The sequence below is a fragment of the Anser anser genome (genome assembly GCF_964211835.1).
Source record: "Anser anser genome assembly, chromosome: 2".
In the NCBI taxonomy this organism is placed as follows: Eukaryota; Metazoa; Chordata; class Aves; order Anseriformes; family Anatidae; genus Anser; species Anser anser.
The window spans coordinates 57,613,091-57,630,157 of record NC_139721.1 but is presented as its reverse complement, the minus strand read 5'-3'; positions in this window follow the sequence as shown (position 1 = coordinate 57,630,157).

The following is a 17,067-nucleotide window of genomic DNA, read 5'->3' as shown; positions in this document are numbered from 1 at the left end:
AGGGATTGTGCCTCTTTGCTCTGTGCTGGTGCGGCCTCACCTCAAGCACTGTGTGCAGTTCTGGGCACCACAGTACAAAAAGGACGTAAAACTGTTGGAGACTGTCCAAAGAAAAGGTACAAAGATGGTGAAGGATCTGGAGGGGAAGATGTATGAGGAGCAGCTGAGGTCCCTTGGTTTGTTCAGCCCCGAGCAGAGCAGGCTGAGGGGAGGCCTCATGGCGGCCTGCAGCTCCCTCACGAGGGGAGCGGAGGGGCAGGCGCTGAGCTCTGCTCTCTGGGGACAGCGACAGGACCCGAGGGAACGGCATGGGGCTGGGACAGGGGAGGGTCAGGCTGGGGGTTAGGGAAAGGCTCTGCACCCAGAGGGTGGTCGGGCACTGGGACAGGCTCCCCAGGGCAGTGGTCATGGTACTGAGCCTGCCAAGAAGAGTTTGGTCAACACTCTCAGAGATGTGTTTTAATGTTGTGTGGAGCCAGAAGCTGGACTCATTGATCCTTGCGAGTCCCTTCCAACTCTGGATATTCTACGGTTCTGTGATTCGATAATCTCAGTTTACTATAGTTATATTATATTTATGTTAAATTTATAATGTTGAAGTGGAACCTTAAAAATATAAATTGTGATGTGAACATAAAGATGTTGGGCAAAGGAAAATCAGAGTACCTGTTTATGTATTCATTTGGCAGCTGTTCTTTGAGTCCTGAAATTCCTCAATGTCTGTGTCAGGTTTCTGTTAGTACAAAACACAGAATGGTAAATTTTAATGAATATCTTAGAAGTTAGAAAAAGATTTTGAAAGAGTTCAAAATTAGTCCATTGTTCTTCAAACTGGAGTAAGCTATTGTGTTCAGTAGGACAACCGTGTGTCCGATATTGACAGCTCTGGAAAACGTCTGCAGTAAACATTACAGGAGAAGTCTTATTAAGAAATAAGGTAAGTTTGTATAGGGAAGTATATAAGAGTTGTATAGGGGATTTGTGTTTGTATTTATGTATGTATATATATATATAAATAAAAAAAATAACTTCCTAACATCAAAATTGAAGTGAATAAATATGTAGGGTTAATCGCATATTCAGGATTTTAATTCTATAATGGCACAAAAATCTGGGAAACTCTGCAGAAAACATTCATTTCAATGTGGAGACTAGGGGGTAAATACTAAGGACAGTATTTATCAGAGTTTGCTTACAGAGAATTAGATATCTTGAGTACAGTTACCTTTATTCTTCAGTAAATACACAGGCTTTATGTTCTTCTCAAGAATGTCCTGTGCTTCAACTCTTGATAATTAAATTGTGTACACACATTTGGAGGGTTTTCTAAAAATAGTTTTTCTAATACACTTTGACTTTCATTAAATAATTGTGTTTTTTTTTTTTTTATATATGGCAAATGACTTTCACTTGTAAAAGAAATATTCCAGAAATTAACAAATTAAAGCAACAATGTCTTTGAAACCTTTAAAAATCCGATGTGAACTCTCTAAAGGCCTTTATATTACAAGAGCTTCCAATGTATAAGAGTAAATGTAAATTCTAAATATATATCTCAGGTTTTTCATTAGACTTTTGTTTTGCATCATCCCTGTCTGCATTTATAAGCTAAAACTACACTTACTGAATAGGTACCACTGTAAGTTAATAATTAACAGGATTTTTTCAATGAATTTTATATATATTCATATTAATAAATACAAATACAGAATTATTAATAATATGATCAATAGTTAAATGTAATAATAATAATAAAATGAGTCTTGTTTTTAAGTTAAATCAGATTTTTAGCAAGTGTAAATTCTTGCCTCTGTTAATGTTTTCTACCTTCCTATGATTCTATGATTTCAGAGAATGGTCAACCACTGAAACAAAGATTTGTTAGAGATCTGTGTCCTCTGTTCTTAAGTGAACTGTTTTCTTAAAAATAAATAATAACAATAAAAGTCCATCTGAGTTGAGAGACAGAAGAAGTTGGTATCAAGGCATACTGTTCCCATTTGACAGTCAGTTTTAGCTCTGTATTCACGGTTGAACACTTTTAGTCTGCTATACTGATAGAAGAAATTACATTCATAGACAAAATAAGACTGGTATTTTCTCACTGTAATCAACTAATTGTGTGGACCCTTCTGTGTCTTATATATTGTCCTTAATGAAATCTTGAGGCAAAGGAAATGGCAAACAGCAGAGGATGTTGCTAGAAATCACCCAGTAGCAAACTGGACGTAAAGAGGTCATCATTCATCAGGGATCTGGAGAAACAATAAGTTTCATACCCTTTACAGTAGTCATATAATCTGTGAGTTCAATGTTGTTAGTCTTCTCACTCTGGAGATGTGAAAGGAAAATGTCCCTTAATGAAAACGTTACTTTAAAAAAAAAAAAAGACAATTTTATAAAAAGCAAAACCAAACATCTGTAAAGTTTCTTAAATGTGTCAATAAACAATTCACTGTATTATTGACACACGACATGAAAACTGAACAGAATTTTATCATGTGCTTGATTCCTGTAGCTCATAGCTCTTCATAGCTTCCTCTCTGGTGGTAAGTCCCTTCCAGCTCTATTTCATACTGGGTTTGCATGTTAGAAAATGTGTCTCAGTGTTCCTGAATGGGCAGTACTGGAGTGAACATCACTGTCGTGTCACTATATAAAGTTGTAAGTAACCAACTGACATCATGAATATCCTAGTCTAATAGCACCATGAGTACTGTTTATCTATTGACGATGACTTGGCCAGGTTAGGTCAAGAGCAACGTGCTGATCTTTGCAGAATAGCATTGTTAAATGAATTGTATGACATTGCAAATCTTAACGTACAAATTGATCAGTTGTTATGTTAGTGGCATAGAAAAGTCAAATAGCATCTTATGATTTACTTGATATTTCTCAGATCTTCAGCTTGGCCTCACTGGTACAGTGTTGATATTCAGTTGCATGCTGACTGAAAGAGGATGGTCACATAGTGATATTGTCACTTTAATATTTGTTCCATAAGAAGTTAAACATGGTCCTGATTTCTGGTGTGATCTTTGATTAATGAAGAGTCATATGTCAATAACTGTCTAATGGTTTCAAAACGAGTTAAATCAAACTCCTAATAGGATTAAACACTGAAATATTTAAAACAGCAGATGTCTAGCTTGATCTCTAGGCACAGCTATAATTCAGTGACTGAAGAAAGCTGAAGGTAGTGAATTGGAATGAAAAGTCCTCATCAGAGGTTTCAGTTGTAGTGCACATTATTTATTAAACTGTCAATCTGCCGTAACTAGAAAAGCATTAAACTGAGTTCCACAGCAACCAGCTCAGGATCAGATCAGCTGGGAGTGCTGTATCAGTAAGTCTTGAAATCATTATCCAGATGCTTCAGGGTAAGGCAGTGGCTGCCAGTAAAGTCAGTGATAGTTCTGACTAAGTGTTCAAATATAGATTTATTTATTTATTTTTTCCCCACACCATAGCAACTGGCAATTACCATATGGCATAAAGAGACAATAGATTGGGACTTGAAAATGGAAATGTCTACAAGCATGATAGTGACAGTGAAAACTACTGTTATGTTGTTTCTCTCAGCTTCTGGAAGGTGTCCTTGACAGAATAAGAGGCAGCGGAATATGTTTAGAAGAGTCCTTCCTAAAGGCAATGTGTCTGGTGAAGACCAAGTTGATGTGATTTTCTGATCAAGGGGGAAAAAAAATCTTAAAAAAAATTAATAAAAAAACCTGATTTTCAAAATCGAGGAAAGTTCAAAGACCAAAATCAAGGTCTATGTATGCTCCTTGCCTCTAACAACAGTCATTATTACTAGCATCTATGAAAACATCTACAGAGGTTTCTGTCCAGACAAGTCCATAGCTACTCATTTTAAGACAGCAAGTTTCAGTAGCAAAGATGTCAGAAAAAAATGTCAGTAGCAAAAATGTCAGAAACATTTGTTACCTAAAATGTCACCAGACAAAGCACTGTTCCTGCACTGGTTTCGTTTATCATTATGCAGGTTTATGCATGGGTCCTATGTATATATATGTATGTAAAAGTACGTTAATTATGGCAAATTATTTCACTTGAAGTGTTTTTCAGAATGTTGATGGAAAACAAGTTAAACCAGTAGTGCACATTGAAATTTGAGGACAAGTCTAATACTTTAGCATTGTGTGCTGAGGAAAGCATGCCTCAAAATGAAGTCATACAGGACAGTAAAAGCTGGTATAGTGACTGGGAAAAGCAGCATATTTGGCAGAGAAAAAAATCTGGCTTAAAATACATTTGGGTACTGTACAGTTCTTACCACTTCTCTGCATGTCTGTGTCTTTTTTCAGAGCTGTCACATCAAATGTTTTAGGAGTCACTCATCAGCTGTCTTCATGCTCTTAGTACAAAATGGTTAAATGTCTTGAACACTGAGTCTTAGAGCATTGCCTACAGTTATTATCAAAGCAATGTTCCTGTGAGCTGAGCTGTACCAGACATCTGGTGCATATATCAGATAGCCAACCGTCCATAAGCATTTTGTATGGACAGTTTAAATAGAATGAATGGTTACGACTGACCCATTAAACATTACTGAGACAATCTCAAGGTAAATCTTCAGTCATACAACATCAGACTCCCAATATGGGATACAATTAAAGGTCATCTGCTATGGCAGAGAACATAAGCTGATGTTATCACACATGCGGAGGAAAAGGAAAATTTCACCTAATAAAATGCAACAAAATAAAGTAAGGATAGCGTGTACATGAAGCTACATCCATAGTGCTTCAATAAGGAGAGCAGACAAAGACCACTGATGGTAACCTGGGTCAGAAAAAGTGCCAGGGTGGTTGGGCACGGTCATGTGGACAGGGACGGAGACAGGTATTGCTGAGGTGAGAGGTCTGGGTGTAGTAGGTTTATGTGGCAAGGTTTTAGTAGCGGGGTAGGGGGGGTGGCGTGGGGGAGGGGAGGAGGTGCATAGGGGTGGCTTATGCAAGAAGAGTCCAGAAGCTGCCCCATTTTAGATAAGGGCCCCCGCTGCCAGAACTGGGCCAATACGTGATATTGTTTACACCTCTGTGAGAGCATATTTAAGACAGGGAAAAAAATAAAAAATGCTGTGAAACTGCAGCTGGGAGAGAAAGAGGAGTGAGAAACAGCCTTGCAGGTGCCAAGGTCAGTGAAGGAGGAGGGGGAGAGGTGCTCCAGGTGCCGGAGCAGAAGTCCTCTGTGGCCTGTGCTGAGGATCATGGTGAAGCAGGCTGTCCCCCCGCAGCCCATGGTGTACCACAGTGGAGCAGGGTTTCATGTTGCAGCCTGTGGAGGGGCTCCCGGTGGAGCAGGTGGATGTGGCCTGGAGGAGGCTGCGGCCCATGGAGAGCCCCCGCAGGAGCAGGCCCCGGGCCGGAGCTGCAGCCCGTGGAGAGGAGCCCACGCAGGAGCAGGGGGTCTGGGGGGAGCTGCCACCCATGGGGGACCCGTGCTGGAGCAGTTTGCTCCTGATGGATGGACCCCATGGTACAGAGCCATGTAGGAGCAGTTCTTGAAGAACTGATGCCTGTGGGAAGCCCCTGCAGGATCAGTTTGGGAAGGACGGCATCCCGTGGGAGGGACCCCACGTGGAGCAGGGACAGAAAGTGACTGTGAAGGAGGGGCGGAAATGAAGTGCTATAGACTGACCACAACCCCCATTGCCCTGTTCCCCTGCACCACTTGGGGGGGAGGAGGTGGAAGAGTGTGGATGGGGGAAAGGCGGTTTTGGTTTCTTTCCTTTGTTTCTCACTGCTCTAGCTTGTTAGTAATAGGCAATAAATCTTACTGTCTTCCTACTCTGAGTCTGTTTTGCCCATCACAATAACTGTTGAGGGTTCTCCCCATCTTTACCTCAACCCTTGAGCCCTCTGCATTGTATTTTCTCCCCCTTCACCTTTGAGAAGGGGGAGTAAGGGAGCAGCTGTGGTGGAGCTCGGCTGCCCACCTGAGTAAAACCACCACACTGGCGCAGCAAGGAAGTAGTGCACAGGCACTCCTTCAGAGAAGAGGCACTCCTATCGGCAAGGGCCTGAGCTCCTGTGCAGCCTTCACGGGAAGAGGAGAGGTCCCAAGGAGACTTCTCCCAGACCTTATCACAGGTCACCTCCACCCCGCAGCAGAGCAGTCCCTACCACCCCCACTCCAACCGCAGGAGGGTGGAAGAAGTTGCAAAGACCATTGGTTCATGCAGGACCCTGACACACGGCTGCTTTTTTGATCTAGGTGGGACTCAAATCTTTCCGTCATTGTAATGCCAAATCAAATGATCTTGTTTTTAGGAGGTTTACAGTTGGGATGATATCTTACATTATCGGAAGCAGAAAGTAGGAGGTGTGATTGTATGACTCTGTGGCTCCAGTGAGTGTGAATCAACTAGTCTGAATTATTAGTTCACATAAAAAACAACCCCCCCCCCCCATATATTAAGCCTGTGAAGACTAAAATGCTGAGCCTACCTCCACTAGAAATAATTTTTTAATCTCTAAGAAGATCCATTAAAGGGAAAGTAATACGAGAAAATTAGATGCCTTGAATACTGACTGTATTAGGTATGAGATAATGACTAATCTATTGTTTCTAATATAACAGATTATTTGCTCAGGTTCTTTTTAATTTCGTCCAGATATAGCTGAAGTGAGCTTTTGGGATATTAACTTTTTTTTGTGTGTGTGTGTGTGTGTGTGTGTGAGAGAGAAACATCTCGTGTTCTAGAGTAGAGAAGGCAAAATCCCATTGAGGTAACAGTGACTTGGACCCACCACAACTCTCTTTTCAAGTGCCTACCATGTCTTGTTAATGTCATGACTTAGTTTAGACATTTGGGACCAAACTCAGTCTCATGGACCATAAGTAGGTGTATTTCCACTGAATGCACCTCAGCTGTTCCCAGCAAACGTGTAGACAACTAGTGACCCAGACTCTGAGTTCTCAGTTCAGTTCTAATTTAGGGATATCAAAGGAAAAAAGAACACTGAAAAACTGAGCCAACATTACTTTTAAACTCCTTCTGTACATCTGAGTTTGATTCCTCTTTGTTTTAAGCCCATAAAATTGTTATATGCTGAACAGAGGGCGAAGTTAAAATCTTAGTGGAAAGTCTTGATATGAATGATGGCTCAGATGATAATGGATTTAAACGTTGATTGAAATCCAGTAAAAAATAATAACAAATAAATAAATAAATAAATAATCAGTAGACTTTAAAGAAGTCTATATATATATATTTGCTGTTTTACAGAAATCACATTATAAAATAAGTAATTGTCTACAAAAACATTCTTTAGAAAAGGATAGTGGAATTACCAAATGTCTATAAGAACAAACTATTATTTCTTTTCATGAGATACCTAAAGGGTTTTGGGAGTTGGGAGTGTTTTTTTGTTTGTTTGTTTGTTTGTTTAGGATCATAGAATCATTAAGGTTGGAAGAGACCTCCAAGATCATCTGGTCTAACCATCCCCCTACTACCAATGTCACCCACTAAACCATGTCCCTAAGCACCATGTTCAGCCTTTCCTTGAACACCCCCAGGGATGGTGACTCTACCACCTCCCTGGGCAACCCATCCCCATGCCTGACCACTCTCTGAGAAGTAATGTCTCCTGATTTCCAACCTAACCCTCCTAATGAACCTCAGAGCCAGTTGCCGGGTGGCTGCGACCTGCACAGCATGTCTTCCAGACAAAAAAATCAACACCTGGGGTTGCTTGGAGAAGCCTCCCCCCCTTGCTGCCCACCGCCCCACTCCCCGCGGTTGCACCCAGCTGGGCCTTTGTTTGTTCATTTTTTTGTTCTACCTTCCCCCTTGATCAGGTATTGTTTGGACAATTTCGCAAAATTTTCAGCAAAGTTTAATGCATACAATTAGACTGTTGTTGATTAACTTACAAGTGATCATGAAAACATAGTTTGTTGTTCAAAAACATGATTTACTTCACATAGAGTAGGGAGGGGAAAAAGTCTGATTTCTCATAATGAAGCACTGCTTGTTAGATATTCCAAGTTTAATTGAGAGATACCTGAAGAACAAAACTTCAAAACAAGATTCGATGTACAATACCCTTCATAAAATATCTTGTAGTGCAGTTCCACTGAGTGGCAGGCTATTTATATTTAAGAGAATTGCATCATTTTCACTGTAGAAAAAGCAGTCATCAATCGCTCTCCTTGTTGAAATTCCATAGCTTAAGCACTGAATAATCAAACAGGCAGTGGTGTTTATACAGTGTTTATATAAATATATAAATAAATATATATATTATATATATAAATATATATTTATATAGTGTTTATATAAAAGTGATGTTTAATAATAATTATTTGAAAAGCTCATCTAAAAACAGATAGTGTTTTTGTGTGTCTGTCTGATTTGTGTATGCCCTGGTGTCAATATACTGTGAGAACAGCATATGGTTTCTTTGATGGAAAGTAATGGAAAATGACAGACTGTTTGAAGATGCTGTGGTGCCAATTTCATGAATAATGCATTAGGGTAACAGGTATAATCAGTGCGTTTAATAGTCTGCAGCCTCCAGAGATACAACAGCAGCATACAAAAGAATAATCCTTGTACTAGGACCACCTGACATTTAACTTTTTTCCTTGACTTTGTTTTACTGAGATTACACTAAAATTTTTAAAAAGACAAAGAGTCAGAGCCAAAAATGTTATGTCTTGACTCTGAATGAAATTAGTCTACATGTGCTGCTTACCTTATAAAAATAAGCACAAGTTTTCAAGCCTTTGCCTTTCCTCTTTTTTTTTTTTAATTAACTTCAAATTTGGTAGGAAAAACAATATTATGGTTGTCATGCATTGAAATGAATTCCCATTTTCTAGGCATGTCTATATGCCATTGCAAAAGATGAAACATATATGGCAAAAATGTTTTTTTTTTAAATTGAATTATTTCCCTATATCAAAAGTAAGTATAAGACTAATAAAAAAAAAAAAAAAACTTGCAGAATGCTGGTAAAATATTTTGGATTAAGTATGTTTTGAATTGTATTGAACAATCTCAGAAAAGAGATTTACAGGCACACTTATTTACATATTTCTATTGGCATCTGGGTCTTATGATGTCATGACTGCACAATAATGAATATTAGTTAGGGTAAGTGACTTGGGACACAGAGTTTCAGTCTTTGTCCTCACACTCAGCGATGAATATGTTTTCAAGTTAAAATTTTAATTTCCCACCTAACAAATGAGCTAGAATGATATATGTCCAGGTTTCATCTTTATGAATCTGTTCTGCTTCTGTGGTGGTTTTACTCAGCTAGGCAGCTGAGCTCCACCACAACCACTCTCTCACTCCCTCTCTTCAAAAGGACAGGGAGAGAAATTATGATGAAAAGGGGAAAAGGGCTCAAGAGGGAGATCACTCAACAATTATAATCACAGAAAAAACAGACTCAGCATAGGGAGATGAATGTAATTTATTACCTATTACTAACAAGCTAGAGCAGTGAAAAACAAAAACAAAACAAAACAAAACAAAAAAGCAAACTAAAAACACTTTCCACTCCATCCACCCTCTTCTACCTTGCAGCAGCACAGGGGAATGGGGAATGGGGGCTGAGGTCAGTCCCTAACACTTTGTCTCCACTGCTCCTTCACAGTCACTCTCTGCCCATGCTCCTTCCCGAACTGATCCTGCGAGGGCTGCCCACAGGCAGCAGCTCTTCCAGAACTCCTCCCACACGGCTCCATACCACAGGGTCCATCCCCCAGGAGCAAACTGCTCCAGCACGGGTCCCCCACAGGCAGCAGCTCCCCCCAGACCCCCTGCTCCTGCGTGGGCTCCTCTCCACGGGCTGCAGCTCCGGCCCGGGGCCTGCTCCTGCGGGGGCTCTCCATGGGCCGCAGCCTCCTCCAGGCCACATCCACCTGCTCCACCGGGGGCTCCTCCACGGGCGGCAGCGTGGAGATCTGCTCCATGTGGGACCCATGGGCTGCAGGGGGACAGCCTGCTCCACCAGGGGCCTCTCCACAGGCCACAGAGGAACTGCTGCTCTGGGGCCTGGAGCACCTCCTGCCATCTTTCTGCACTGACCTTGGTGTCTACAGGGCTGGTTCTCTCACACTTTCTCACTCTCTCCCAGCTGCTGTTCCACAGCAGTGTCCTCCCTTTCCTAAATCTGCTCTCCCAGAGGCCCACCCAGCATCGCTCACTGGCTCAGCTCTGGCCAGTGGTGGGTCCCTTTTGGAGCCAGCTGGAGATGGTTCTGATCTGACATGGGGCAGCTTCTATGCTCTGCTCACAAAGGCCACCCCTGCAGCCCCTGCTACCAAAACCTTGCACATAAGCACAATATAGCTTGCATTTGAAAAGCCACCTTGGCAGATCTTTTTTTTCTTTTTTTTTTTTTTTAAGAAAAAAGAAAAAAATAGGATAGGATAGGATAGGATAGGATAGGATAGGATAGGATAGGGAAGGGAAGGGAAGGGAAGGGAAGGGAAGGGAAGGGAAGGGAAGGGAAGGGAAGGGAAGGGAAGGGAAGGGAAGGGAAGGGAAGGGAAGGGAAGGGAAGGGAAGGGAAGGGAAGGGAAGGGAAGGGAAGGGAAGGGAAGGGAAGGGAAGGGAAGGGAAGGGAAGGGAAGGGAAGGGAAGGGAAGGGAAGGGAAGGGAAGGGAAGGGAAGGGAAGGGAAGGGAAGGGAAGGGAAGGGAAGGGAAGGGAAGGGAAGGGAAGGGAAGGGAAGGGAAGGGAAGGGAAGGGAAGGGAAGGGAAGGGAAGGGAAGGGAAGGGAAGGGAAGGGAAGGGAAGGGAAGGGAAGGGAAGGGAAGGGAAGGGAAGGGAAGGGAAGGGAAGGGAAAGGAAAGGAAAGGAAAGGAAAGGAAAGGAAAGGAAAGGAAAGGAAAGGAAAGGAAAGGAAAGGAAAGGAAAGGAAAGGAAAGGAAAGGAAAGGAAAGGAAAGGAAAGGAAAGGAAAGGAAAGGAAAGGAAAGGAAAGGAAAGGAAAGGAAAGGAAAGGAAAGGAAAGGAAAGGAAAGGAAAGGAAAAAGAAGAGAAGAGAAAAGAAGAAAAGAAAAGAAAGGGTCATTGTGGCTTTTAAAACAGCACTCTCCAAGTCAACTGAGCAGTGACTGGTAGTTTCATATGTGTGTGTATATATATATTTCCATATACACACATGCATACACACACACATGCATACACACACACATGCATACACATATGCATGCATGTGTATTCACATATATACACATCCTGTAAATGAGAAGAAGAAACAAAGAATCTATGTTTGATTAATGTAGGAAACCATCTGGAAAAGTAAAATAAGGTAGTCAAATGATTATAAAAGCAGTTGGCACGGGTAAGTTTCTATATAACAGTATTACTCATAAAGTGTTAATTATACTAGAATAGCATGATTGTGAACTACACTATGTTATGATAATTTGTTCTCGTCTTTCCACTCTTTCTTCATCCCAGTTATAATTGCAAGAATAATTACTGGTACATCTTGGTACTCAGCAAAAGAAGTATATGTGAAAGTATAGCATGTTGGGAACAACATATTTTATTTTCATGTTATAGGAACTTCAGAATAATTAGGGCTTTAAACTGTGAATACTTACCAATAAAATCCAGTCAATCATTAGTAGAAGCATCATGATTCTAATGTTAGAAGCATTCTGTTATTCTTCTAACTAAAGGAAAATCTAGTCTCGTAAAGAGGAATGTGTTAAGCTCTACATTCTATTTTCTAAACTGGTCCTGGGAAATAGATATTATACTTTCCACAACCCATGAAATTTAGCATAGAGGAAAGATGAATTGTACAACTACATGTCTTTCCTTGCAGCTTTTTCCCCTACAGGCTGTTTGAACACATTTGGAGTTTTCAGCTACTGAGATTATTTGAGCCAATCCTCTTATTAAAATCCTTATCAGTCTCATCCAATACTTAAGCCCTATCTATCACTTGTAGATCAGCCATTTCTGGCAGAGTTGTAGTAGATTTTCATTGTCATTGCTTTGTTTCTTGCCCTTAGAGATTTTATAATGCTAGAAAGTTCTGCTTGTGTTGCAACCAGAATGAAAATCCTAGTAGACACAGGGTTGATTGTAGGCCTAGGGGAGTGGGTTTTGTGATGAGATCTCCTCATCATTTAGTAGATTTATAATAATCCCCGTGTTCTTTATAAACTACTCTCTCTGCTAAGTAAAGAAAATAAAGCAACAAGTGACAGATTTAATCATTTCCCCATCTATTTTGTTCTTTCAACATCCCCACTTAAATACTTTGACACTGTATCACTTGCCTGAACTTCCTCAAATTTAATAAAATAAATGTCCAGCCTACAAAGTTTCAATTGTCAATTCCAGTGGTGTCATAGTGGCATAACACTGGTCCAATGAAAAGCTATCATACAAATAGTTGATAAAAGATTAATTATGATCATCCATTTGGTATTTATAATTATTTAGCACCTGTTCTCCATATGCTGTGCATGAATACCAAGGGAAAAAAAATATAATATATATATATATATAAAGAGTTTTCCTGGGAGCACAGAGTTAAACACATGAAATTCTGCCAGGCCAGATTTAACCATGGGACTGAACTGCACCAGTTTACATGTGCAATGGATCAAAAGCTAAAACAGCCACTACAGTCATTTTGGAGTCTGATGATATAAGAGAAAACGTGTTTTGTCTAGGACAACATTAAATAAGTTTATAAGACCTTTTGAAAATCGTGTGCTGTGCAGAATTGACTACTGAAACTATATTGTCTTGTCAGCCTAAAATGACCAGTAGTAACAGCAAAATTTTCATGCAGATATGACCATATTTGAAATCCTCTGCAAAAAGATGAATAGTCACCTATAACACTGTTACATAAAGTTCCAGGCATAACTAACAGCAAAAAAAAAATAAAGTAAGTGCCTTCTGGTTGCTTTATGTGCTCCCTATCCCTCATGCTAGACTTCCCTCCCAGCTAGGGGCCATTGGGGTATCTAATACGATCATAAAGACCACTTGTTTTTATGGCATGAGCATTGCTGACCCATACTTTCTAGCTTGGGCCTACCTCAAAGATTGCCATTCTACAGTTGTGGGGTCATAAATGGCCAAGGGAAATTCTTCAGCTATACCTCTGTGTTTGGAAACATACCTCTGTAAGCAGAGGCCAGAAAACAGTACGTGAAGACATACCTACCAGCTCTGATACAACTGATACAGGGTTGAGCACTCCTTTCACAACAAACATACCTTTTGAAAATGCAGTGCAAGCATTAGCGATTCATAGCCAACTGAATTGAGGTCAGAAAAACTGCAGGGACAGAAGTAATCTCAGGTATCTTCTACCTCGTATGCCATACTTCTGTGGGAGGGCTAAGACAACTTTTTGAAAATCTCTTGGCACTTCTGAAGAAAATTTAGCAGGAATGAGTAGCGAAGTAATAATTTTCCATAACTGAGGCTAGCACAGAGCTCTTCAGCAGAGGTGAGGAACCAGCTGGTTCCAGCATCTCATTCACACACAAACACACAAGATACAATGGCTCCAGAAGTACAACAAAACTTGATATAAATCAGAGGATCTCTTCAGGAATCTATAACATCCACAATCTGAAATATTTCTGACCATTTTCTATCTGGAAAGCTCAGTGGTCCTCTAGAAACTGGAAACATTGCTATCTGCTCTGCTCAGTTGTTGCTTTAGCTGTAAAGTCTTTTTTTTTTTTTTTTTTTGGCATTGCCTTCTCACTTCTGTGTTCCAGGATAGACACAGTACAGATGGCTTGACTATCTTCTCTTTCCATTTTCTCCTACAGTGGGGAGGAGATTGGATGGGAAGAACATTTCAGCAGTTCCTTAATCACCAGAAAAATATGTGGAGAGATTAAAAGTCTTAAAGAACTGTGAAGACACAATGAATTGCTCTGTTAATTGTGTGACAGCCTCTTCATAGGCCCCTAACTCTCAAGGGCAAAGATTTCTGTAAGGAGTACAGACATAGACTTACTCCTTTGTTGACCATCTCCAGGGATGACTGTTTGAATAAGAACTGTGAATAGGATGATTCATCAGCTGATGAATATCCCTTATGCTCTCCTTCTTACTGTGTCATACAGACCACAGCTGCAGGGCCTGTACAAGGATTTATTGACACTGGGTTAAGTAATGAGGAGAATGTTGCCTAAGTAAGATAGCTGAAATGGAAATGGAAATGGCCTCGTGGAAATGTCAATGCTTCACTAGCCTTCCCTGATTGAAGAGGGAGTTGAGAATTACCCCCAGAGTAATAGAAAAAGCCTTTGAGTACTGTAGTCTGTCTTGTAGGAAGGGGGGAACTGAATATATTAGACCCATGAAACATACCTTAGTACAAGTGCCCTTAGCAACTTCAATTCCCCCCACATGCTCAGCATATCGAGACACTGAGGTTGAGCTTCTAACTAGCTGAGACGCACAAACTGAGTTTTTGGCACAATTTGAGCCATGTTACGGCATTATCCTCCTAATCCATCCACAGACTACCTACAAAGTATACGAAAGCAGAACACTCAGCAGGATGGGCCCTTTGTACCAGAGCAGAATTGATAGGAGCCAGAGTACTGGTTTGGCTAAGGGAAAGCTGATCTTGTCTTGCAGTATTTACCTCCTCACCCAGCTACAAATGCCCTGGATGATTATTATGATCTAAATGATTTATTTCTTCCTCCGATGGCCTCAGTTATACACTAGTATCCAAGAGCTGGTACTTAGTTCAATGTCTGGTGGAACAGTGGTTCAGTGTAGTTTTCCTTCACTGTTGGGAATGCCTTCCTTTCCTTAAACTTTACGTAGTTTTAATTTGCTTTTCTCTCACACCTGGCAGCTGACTGTCACAAAACCCAGATGTCCAAAAGTTTCTCAGACCTTGTACATCATAGCATGACAAAAATGATCCTTTCCTTAAGGCTTCACATACCACTATGTACCACTTTAACAGTGGCACAACTTTTCAACTTCTTTTCACTTCTTTCAACTTTTCACTTCTGAGGACATGAAGACAGGTATTTCTCTTTCCTTCCTTCCTTCCTTCCTTCCTTCCTTCTTTCTTTTTCTTTCTTTCTTTCTTTCTTTCTTTCTTTCTTTCTTTCTTTCTTTCTTTCTTTCTTTCTTCCGTCCGTCCTTCCATCCTTTCTTGTTTGTTTATTTATTTTGGGGGAGGTAGGGGAAGGACTGAAAGAAAGGTGGGAACAAAGGAGGAACAAATGAAAACAGAAAACAGAATGAAAGGTGGACTACCTGTACCTATCTAAATGTATGGGGTGGAAGCATGTCATGTTAACATTTTTGTTTCATGAAAGAATCATTTATTATAAACTTCTTTTTCTACGGACAGATATAGATAATGGTAAAATAGAGCAAGCATTTTTAATTCCAAATTTTGATTATATATATATATATAAATAACTTTTATGACCCAAACCTCCTTTCTTTTCCTGAGATATCCAAATTTCGTCTCACTAAAACATCTGTTGACTTTTAATCATACATCATCTTTTTACTGAGTTCATTAATAAATGAATACGTGGCTAAGTTAGAAATTTTGACCTGTGAATTCCATGGAATTACTAGGCTTTGTAATATACAGATTTTAATAAATAGAAAAAAGTACCTAAACTTGCTACAGAGAATGATCATTTAACAGTAAATTGCAGTTTATTTCAGGGTTATGTGGATAGCAACAAAAGTAGCATAGCAGAGAGTAGACAGGACAAAATAAAACACAAAAGTTTGCAAAGGTGGAAGCACATCTAAGGGTAATTGAAAAGGTGTACAATAATTTTTGACACAAGGACAGAGAGGGAAGGATACAAAATGTTAAGAACCCATTGGTACAAAAGAGTTAACTAATATCTTTGTTAGTATAATTGCAGACTGCTGCAGGAAAAGGCTGGGACAAGCTGATCACTATTTTCAAGGAAAGCCTGAAGTCTTACTTCTGACAGACCTATTCATTAATCATTATAAATAGGTTCCTGTAAATAATATAATTCTTCCCATGCTTTTTGCAAAGCTCAGAGTATAAAACTGCAATATGGCATACTTTGCAAATAAAGATTTTGCATCAAAGTCTGCAAAATTAACACACACAGAAGATAATGCTTTTTTGTTTGTTTTTCTTTTGTCTCAGGAGTTTTGGTTGCAATCTTCTACTGGATTACATGAAAATTTATGCAGAAAAAGCACCAGTTGGTAATATTTTCACTTCATAAAGGTTCCAATTTTTAACATTGTTAATTTAGAGTATAAACAGGAAAATGATCAAGTCTAAACTTTTGAATGTGCCACTTGTCAGGGAAATAGAGAGAGAGAGAAGTATGTTATGTATGTATGTATATTATGTATATATATAATATCAGTATGTATATGTATATAATTGTGTATATGTATATTATAAGTATGTATACTATAAAAAAAGGAAAAACTACTTTACAAAATAAAGTGAAACATTTTAATTCAGTTAAGTTCAAAATCACCAGCTGTGACACTTTTTTTTTTTTTGTAAACTGCAATTATAAATTCTCCCCACTCTACATGTTTTTGTATTGTGTTACAAAGAACACTTGCAAGAAAAACACTAATACTAGAGTAAGAATGTTCAAGAAATATTGAAAGAGATGTCGTATCATCTTTTGCTTCTTGTTCCTTGATAGAGTTTTGTGTGAAATAGTTCTGCCATACTTGAATTCAATACCTGCTAAGTTGCAATTCTGGAGCCATTGACATTATATTGTGTTCTATGAAATTTATTTTGGCTAAAATGTAGAGGCTCTCATATGCAGACAAGAAGAGTTTCCCTTCCCTTCCCTTCCCTTCCCTTCCCTTCCCTTCCCTTCCCTTCCCTTCCCTTCCCTTCCCTTCCCTTCCCTTCCCTTCCCTTCCCTTCCCTTCCCTTCCCTTCCCTTCCCTTCCCTTCCCTTCCCTTCCCTTCCCTTCCCTTCCCTTCCCTTCCCTTCCCTTCCCTTCCCTTCCCTTCCCTTCCCTTCCCTTCCCTTCCCTTCCCTTCCCTTCCCTTCCCTTCCCTTCCCTTCCCTTCCCT